This window comes from Solanum tuberosum, unplaced genomic scaffold (assembly GCF_000226075.1).
Source record: "Solanum tuberosum cultivar DM 1-3 516 R44 unplaced genomic scaffold, SolTub_3.0 scf00157, whole genome shotgun sequence".
Classification (NCBI taxonomy): Eukaryota; Viridiplantae; Streptophyta; class Magnoliopsida; order Solanales; family Solanaceae; genus Solanum; species Solanum tuberosum.
This window is the reverse complement of record NW_006239084.1, coordinates 1,118,610-1,127,620: the sequence shown is the minus strand read 5'-3', so window position 1 is coordinate 1,127,620 and position 9,011 is coordinate 1,118,610. Positions and strand designations below refer to the sequence as shown.

The 9,011-nt window shown below is 33.0% G+C and overlaps 1 protein-coding gene and 1 non-coding gene across 5 annotated transcripts in view; both read left to right on the top strand.

Annotated features, from left to right (window-relative positions):
• Positions 1 to 8,785, top strand: part of LOC102590671 (pentatricopeptide repeat-containing protein At1g09900-like) — a 13,308-nt gene extending 4,523 nt beyond the window's left edge. For 2 of the 4 annotated variants that reach the window (XM_015311466.1, XM_006353718.2), the window contains 2 exons: positions 288 to 498; positions 1,033 to 2,964. The gene's annotated coding sequence lies outside the window, so the exon portion shown is untranslated. Of the gene's footprint in view, positions 1 to 287; positions 499 to 1,032; positions 2,965 to 5,078; positions 5,192 to 5,364; positions 5,492 to 8,313 lie in introns of those variants that run through there. The other 2 variants (XM_015311463.1, XM_015311464.1) reach the window with 2 other exon arrangements.
• Positions 608 to 662, top strand: MIR5303E (microRNA MIR5303e). Its single transcript, NR_130380.1, has one exon. It is a non-coding gene; the product is annotated as a microRNA MIR5303e (primary transcript).
• Positions 8,786 to 9,011: the final 226 nt, after the last annotated feature.

The window sequence follows — 9,011 nt, the reverse complement described above, 5'->3', positions numbered from 1 at the left end:
GCCCCCCCCCCCCCCCAAACCGCAACCCCACATGTATACTAAACAAAATGTGTGAAAAAAAGAACGAATTGTATATTTATATAATTCTTTATTATGGCTGAGTCGATGTATGATGTTTATGGAAAATTAGTCATTGACTAAATCTTCTACTCTTTTTTGAACAAATAGAATTGGTCAGTGTAGCCCAGTTGGTTTGGCCACCTGAATTGCTACCCTGCATTCTTTCCTTTTTGGATTCTGGTTCTTCTCAATGATTACAAGCAAATGTAACTTTTTTTCTACGTCAGTTCCAGTTTCACATTGCCTCTTGTTTTCACTACTTGATTGAGCAAATCTTGGGGGATTATTTACATACTGCAGCTGTGGTTGCTGGGAGGCAAGGAAGCCATGGTTAATTGAAAAAATAGAGGTTGCACCTCCTTAGAAACTGGAGTTCATCTTGAAGATTATGTTCAACTCCCTGTGGATCATACTATTATAAACTTCTGGAAAGCAAAGGTACAGAACAGTCTTTTGCAGGCTTATCCTCTAATTGTTGTTAAGGATATATACTTTAAATCCTTATTCATACTGTGCTATGTTGCTCAGACTCTTCAAAAATGTCAATGAGTGTGTCGGATTCTCCAACATTTGTGTAATTTTGGAGAATCTGACACGGGTGTGGCATCAAAGGTGAAGAGTCCGAACAACTTAGTCTTTGCTATGTTGCTTGAACTCTTCAAAAATGTCAACGGGTGCATGTCGGATTCTTTAAAATTGGTGTATTTTAATTTTGGAGAATGTAATATGGTAGCAGTGTCGTAAGTGAAGAGTCCGTGCAGCTTAGTCTTTGTGTTCTTGCAAGCTTTCTTTTACATAGCAGTATAGTGCTTGCTTTTCTAAACTGTTAAGCGGATGAATAAGCAAATAATAATAGGTAACTTTGGTCATAAAAAATTATAGGTAACTTTGATTCTCCATGCTCTTATTATCTATCAGATACTCTGAGGTTTTAAAAAACTTGACACCAAAATCGTCCCTGATCTTGGCCAGGGAATAGAGCTTATAAGCTAATGGATCAGACAAACCAACAAATTACAAATTGGCCATGGAAACAAATATGGAAAAGCAGAATACCCTACAAAGTATCTTGCTTTGTCTGGTTGTTGGCCAAGGAAGCAACTCTTACTCAAGACAATGTCATGAAGAGAGGGATAACCTTATGCTCTAGATGCTTTCTCTGTTGGGAGACTTTAGAGAATGTGAATCATCTGTTTCTACACTGCAAGTACACTCAACAATTATGGAGAATTTTTTAGAGTCTCAAAGGCATCTCATGGACTATGGCCTAAGAAAGTTTCTGAGGCTTTAAGGAGCTGGGAGGAAGCAGGAGTACTGGATTGCCAGAGGCAGATGGAGACTTATCCCTTCTTGAATATGGTGGGCAATATGGAAAGAGAGGAACTCTAGGTATTTTGAGAGCATAGAAAACAGTGTGCAGAAAATGAAGCTCAACTGCATTTTGCTATTATGTTTTTGGTGTAATCAGTTATACTCAAATGATACTGTCTCTATAATTGATGTTTTGGACTCAATTTAGCCATAGAGCAGTAAGAATTGGGGCTTTTGTATATAAGGTTTCAGTACAACCCATGTATTGTTTTGTGATATAATACAACCTTACCAAGTTCAAAAAAAAAATCGTGCCTGATCTTGTCCCAGGTTTTGCTAGAGTCCTGCTATTATGGCTGTGACGTTTGAAATATGTGATGAGAAGGTCCTTTGAAACTTCGTAATGAGAAAATCCACTAACTATACAATTACAAAGTAAAGAGGGAAGTTGTAAAGAAATTTAATAGCTCTTTTGTAGCAGAAAGTGTAAAGTATTAATTTCTCTATCTTACGGTATGTGATATATTTGGCTGTAGAAATGACTTCTCGATTTTGTATGCTCTCTTGAAGCTGCAGCATTTTCTTGATGTTTTTGTATTTTTTTCAGCAGCTCTCTTTGGGTAAAATATCTAATAATCGATTGCAACCAAAAAAAAAAGACTACCATTCTGTTTAACCTTACTTTTTAAGAGAAAAAGGAAGGTTCAAGTGTAGATAAGAGGGTGTTTGGATGGGTTTAAAATCTGGGTTAACCAGCTTATTTGAGTGTTTGGAACAGCTAAAAAGTACTTTAAAGCACTTGGTTTTTAAGCTAAAATAAGCCATAAGCTGGGCAACCCTACTTATGCCTTTTTGGCTTAAAAACTGTTTTTGTTTGATCAACGATTTTACCTTTTGATCCCATATATTTTTTTCTAATTTCAACAATACCCTCACTACTAAACTTCTGTTCCTTTCCTTTTCTTCTTTCTTCTCCATAGCCATTTCGTGCAGTCTCTTCTTTCCTCTTCCTTTTCTCCATCTCTATGCACCTCTGCTTTTTTTCTCTGCGTTTCAATGGCTAACAACAAGTTTCTCTGCAATTTCATTGGCATGGCTTCTGCAATTTCAGTGGCATACCTTCTGTGTTTATTCTCTGCTCCTTTACTTTTTTTATTTGCTTTTTTCTTTAAAGATATGACACTTAGGCATAACTCAACCCCAAAAACTAGTTTATGAGGGAAGGATTGTCCAAGTCCATATAAGTAGATCGTCAGTCCATTCCCCAACTAATGTGAGATTTTTACCCACTCTAAGACTTCCCTTCACGCCGAGGCCAACTAGAGCGTGGACCGGAAATCCAAAGGGGGATGAATCTAACTCTGATACCATGTAAAGATATGACACCTAGGCCTAATTCAATCCCAAGAGCTAGCTCATGAGGGAAGGATTTCCCTAGTCCATATAAGCAGATCATTAGTCCATTCCCTAATCAATGTGGGACTTTAAATCTTCAAATAGGCGAGTGGTCTCATCATTAATTGTTGTTATTTCTCTTCCCCTTGTATCTGGATATGTTGCTATTTTCAAATACTTTCTCAATTTTACCATGTATTTTTTTTTCATTGTTGTTCAGCTAAGGGTCAGTCGTGAACAACCTTCCTACCTTTGGATAACTTTTGCATACACTTCTACCCTTCCCAGACCCAACTTGTGGGATTATGCTAGATTTGTTGTTGTTCTTCTCAATTTTACCATGTAATATTGTAAGAGAGACGAGATGCAAGAGATAAATTTCAGATCTAAGAGATTTCACGTGTGCCTCCAAAAATATGAGACTAGAAAATTCAAAATGTTCTAATAATGTAGTCCCAGTGTTATTAAAAGCGAAAATGCAAAAAAGCTCTAAGGTGTTGGGGCTTTAAGCGCAAATAAGGCGTAGATTTTAATCAAAAGGACAAATGGAGAAAAAAATGCAAATATATATGATTAGTCCAAGACTAATAATTATAACAATGAATAAGACGTATATGTAAAAAAAACTGATTTTTTTACGATAAAATGAATCTCCCCTTAAGGAGAGACTCATTGGCAAGTATAAGTCTGTCTTAAGGTCTTGATGATACTGAAGCGCACATTAAGCGAGTCTAAGTGTTTGCACTCAACACATTTTGAGTCTTGCTTCAAGGCTTAAGCATGCCTTTATCGACACCATGTAGTCCACGTGAATTCTACATTGCACAGGTGGAAGTAGAAACTAATCTCTAAATTAATTAGCAATGTCAGAAGGAGGAGGCTTCAACAAATAGAAATCAGCAATAAGAAATAGTATTTTATGGCATCTGGATTACGAATGCAAGGAAGCAGATTTCAATGATGTGAAACAACTGCTCCTCCTAGAGAATTTCTAGATTGTATTCCTAAAAGCAACGGTCTTTGTACTAGTTTTTACTTTTTACCGCAATACAGTTCAATTAACCAGAGCTTCGAATTAGCAAGTGTTGAGCTTGGATAATTGATGATGGATCATGTGATAATTCTAACAGTATATTACAAGTTTTATAATAGTTGCACCTCTAATTGGTTAAAATGAGCACTCTTCATCACACATTTGTTGGGTATAATATTAACATTATAGTTGGATACAAACTTCATGAACTAGAGATATCTTGTGTCTTCTCACTTTTACCTTCCTCAGTTAACTACTGGATATAGGCTTCATCGGGCGTTGTGAAAATTTCGTGTTACTGCAACATTCGTATATTAAATTTGACGTACATGAGGAAGCATTGGGAGGTACTAGCTAAATGTAATCAACTCTTCAGGCAGGGGAAGTACCATATTAAGGTCGCCTACCGGGCTTTAAAAGAGGTAAAGTCACCAATGTCCCTGGGAGGGGTTTAGTGTGTCACAATGCTGCTAATCTAAGGGTGTGTTTATACTATGGATAGCACTATGAGGAAGTTTGATAGCTCAGGACCTGCTGATGAGATGGGGTATACCTGTGAATGGTATGTGTGTCCTTTGCTTGTTGTTTTTTCTACGACCTGAAAAATGCCTTGCAGTGGCTACAATGGAATTAAAAATTTCTTTACTGGGAGAATGGCAATGGATACACAGGAATACAAGGAGCAAGAATACCTCAGAATGTCTTACTCAAAGCCTTCCTTTGCACTCTGTTTATGATCTTTGGATTGAATGGAATGCTAGACTCTATCAGAAAAGAGCCAACAGAATGGAGAACTTGCTGCATGAGCTTAAAACTACTGTCTATATTAGAGTCTGAAAAAATATCTTGCGAGTACGTTGTCATTTTTACTTAGCTTAATACTCCATCCATTTCAATTTGCTTGTCTTACTTTCCTTTATAGTCCGTTTAAAGAAGAATGTTTCTTTCCTTTTTTGGTAACTTTTTAATTCTAACTTTTCACATGACATGTTTAAGACCACAGAATTAAAGGGAATTTTAGTACATTCTACATTCAAAAGTTTTATGTACTTTCTTAAATTCTGAGCCAAGTCAAAACAAGACAAACAAATTGAAACCAAGGGAGTAGCTAAGAGGTGCATGAGGTCACAAATAGGAGTATAGGATGTTTACTCTTTTTTCCAGATAAGGTTAGTTGAGTCTTGTTTTGTGTAGCTTTACTTGGTAATCAGCATGGAAAAGTGCAGCTGATTGTAACTGTGTTTTTAAATGCTTCCTTTTCTATTTAATCCTTGAGAAGGATGGAGCATTGATGAAGCTCAGTTCTTTGATGAGCCTTTATGATTTCTGTTGCAATGCTGCTGGTGTTGATGGGACTGTAATTGTTGCAGGCCTAGATGGTGATTACTTGAGGTATTCCTTGAATTTTCTGGAAACTACTTTCTGAATCTAAATAGCATACTCAATTTCTCTTCCAACTGTAGCTCTGAACTTGTAGTTTCTGATCCTACTACTCCTTTTACCTCCATCAACATTATTTAGCAAATGATTTTTGCTCTTACATGGTATTGGGTGCTTGCTTTCAGGAAGGGCTCGACATAATTCCAGTTGTGGTTTACTGTGATAAAGTTGACAACCAGATGTAAACTCTGTAGCAGAAGGGCATTTTTCATCTTTGGGAAGACTTCTGAGACAGACTTGAGCTTAAATGAGGTGCTAGCATCTCCAACCCTATTTTCTATTTTACTCTTAAAATATAGAGTTTTCTATTTTTTCAGACAATTAATTCTAACCCTATTCTCTATTTTACTCTCTAAAAAATAATCTTTTTCTCTCTCCTCAATATTATATTATTATTTCTATTTTCTTATTTCATAATATAAATCATTTCTTCTTTTGGCAAATAATCACTCTATGTAATACAAATTTTTTTTTCAAATTCTTTATTTAATATAAATTATATTTAATCTAAATAACATAAATTGCAATAAATATTATATATAATACATATTAACGAACAATTCAAATAAAAATGAAAACATCATAAATATTGTATCATTGTAAAATTTATTTTAAATTTTACGTAAATACTCAACTTTCAAGACTATTATATAACTCTCGTAAATGTTCTATTAATGTATTACGGAGTTCAAAATGAGCAATTTTTGTCCTTATTTTTTTAGGTGTAGCTAAAAATTGTTTAAATTAACAATTTCATTTTATATCCAATTATTTCGTACTAATTTACTTCCCCTCTTCAATTTTGAACTATAACATCAAATATTTTCATGCTCATTAAAAAGTGTAGTTTAATAATTTATCACTATAATATAAAAGTAGGTTGTTTGAATTATCATGTAAATTTTAGTGCATACTTTCATAATAAAAATAATTATAATTTAAATTACATATTTAAAATGACAAAAAACACATTTAAAAATTAAATTAGAAAAATTGTTAATTCGGGATGGAAGTAGTATACTTATCAATAATATGTTTTAGATGTTATATTACTTAGAAAATAATTACAAATATTAGAGACTTAATTAATAATTTTATATAATATAAATAATATTAAAATAACTTTCAATTACATATTTAAAGTGACAATTTTTTTTAAAATGAAATAAAATAGAAAAATTATTAATTTGGGTGTGAGTAGTAACTTGTTAATAATATATTTTTAGATGTTATATTACATTAGAAAATAATAACAAATGATAGACTTAACTAGTAATATAATAGAAATAATATTAAAATAATAAAAAACTAAAATAGAGAGGTGAATAGTAGTTCTCCAAATTTGGAGAACTACTAATCACCTCTCTATAATTGAAGAATAGAGAGTGAAATAGAGAGTGCTTGGAGAACCCATTCTCTATTTTACTCTCCAAATATAGAGAATAGAGAGTGTAAAATAGAGATGGGTTGGAGATGGTCTAAGAGCATCTTCAACCCTCTATTTTACTCTTCAAATATAGAGTTCTCTATTTTTTTTCAGACAACCAACAACAACTCAATTATCTATTTTACTCTCTAAAAAAAATCTTTTCTTTCTCCTCAATATTATATTATTATTTCTATTTCATTCTTATTTTCTTATTTCGTAATATAAATCCTTTATTTCTTTTTCCCAAATAATTACTTTATATAATTTTAATGTGATATAAAATTTTATTTTTTCAAATTTTTTATTTAATATAAAATTACATTTTATTCTAAATTTCTAAATAACATAACCACAATCGACAACAATTCTCTGGATCATATCATAATTCCATTTTTATTTTTTTATTGTTGCATGTGATTACATGCAACAAGAACAACAACGTATAATTGAAAAAAGAAATCGACAATCACAACCACAATCGCAACAATTCTCTGGATGATACCCTAATTTTTTTCCGAATAGAGCTAAATTTGGAAACGACCTACCGGATAACTAAATTATTATTGTGATTAATTAATTATTATGTTATGTATTTTATCTTGTATTTAAATTATTATGTTATATATTGTATTGTTATCTTGTATTTAAATTATTATGTTATGTATTGTATTGTTATCTTGTATTTAAATTATCATGTTATATATTGTATTTTTAAATTAAATTTTTTCATCTTATCATTTTAATTTTGTGTATTCTTTATAGTAAAATTATTAATAAAATCAAATTATATTGTTGACGAAAATTAGGAAAAAAAATTAATACTATTGATTCGGGATGAAAGTAGTATATGTTAAATAATATATTTCTAAAAATATTATATTACATTTAAAAAGAATTAGTAATATTATATGTTTAATAAATGACATTATATGTAAAATAATATGTTATTAGAAGATAATATAATTAATAATATTTTTTTTTGGTAACTGTAAACTTTATTACCAGATTTGTCACTGTTGTACATTTTAGCACTCTGGATATGGACATGTTCCACTCTCAGAGTTCTACTTCAACTAATTCTACCTCTATACTATAACATTCTAAGGATAGAAATTAAAGTTTTGCATATAACTATTTAGTCTAGGAATCATGCTAGCTCTATGATGAATGTCTTGAGTAATTACTTTGTTAATCATGCTTATATTCCTCTCCTTTTGCTTAAAGATTCTAAGGTTTCTTTCCCTCAATATCTGATAAACTGTTGCTGCTAATGTCATCCTGTAAATCCATGATAGATTTGCTAGTAGCATGCCCTGTGGCCCATTCCAGCTCTTCACTCCATCCTTCACATCCTCTATTGATGCGTAGCCAGTTCAACATCTTCTGCCATAATTTCCTTAAGAAGCAACAATTGAAAAACAAATGCTGATGTGTTTCAACTTCTACTTTGCATAATGAGCATACATCATCACCTATGATTCCCTATTTGCTCAGCCTGGTGATCTTGGGCATATTTATATGCCCAATTACTATAAAATTACCCATCTTTAACGTAAGTTTTAGGACTTTCACTAATCTAACTAGCATATTTTAGCTTAAGATTGCGATGATTGCATACTAACATACATGATTAGCAATTTTGCAGGGTTCCTAAGGGAAGTGATTGAGTCAAGGAAGAAAAATGAGTTAAAGATGAAAAGCGACGCCAAGCGCGGCGCCCCAGCACCACTGGCGCAGCAAGGGCGCGACGCGCCAAGCTCCAGTTGACTGAGGTCACTTTTGGGCGCACTAGCAGCGCGGCGCGCTAGCCTTCTAGGTGCGAATTTGGGCGCGATGCCCCAGTCTTATGCGGAGTTTTGGCTAAAGTTGATTTAAAAAGGACTGCTAGCTAGTTGAAGTAGAATCAGACTCTATTGTTCCTAACCATTATAAATAGACCCTTAGGGCTTCATTATTAGGGTTTGACTTTTTATTGGTGTGCAAGAGCAAGTATCTACGTTTGTAATAGGTTTTGATCTTCTAACTCTTCTATTTTTTGGAAATCGCATGAACAATTGTATTTTGTGATTTTCTAATAGTATGAGTGGTTAAACGCCCTAGTTTTGGGGTTGTAGCTACGAATGGATTGTTGATTATTAAAGGCTTTTTTGAATTAATTCTTGGTTGTCATTATAAGTTACTTATATATTCTTGTTTTAGTATTTTATGCTTGATCACCATGAGATAAATATATTGTCTAATCTTAAAATCGAGAGAGGCGGGATTAGATAGACCAGAGAATATAGAGAGCTCGGTCCACCCATTAGATTGAGGTGATTAGTGTTCAGGAGTGACGCCCGGACG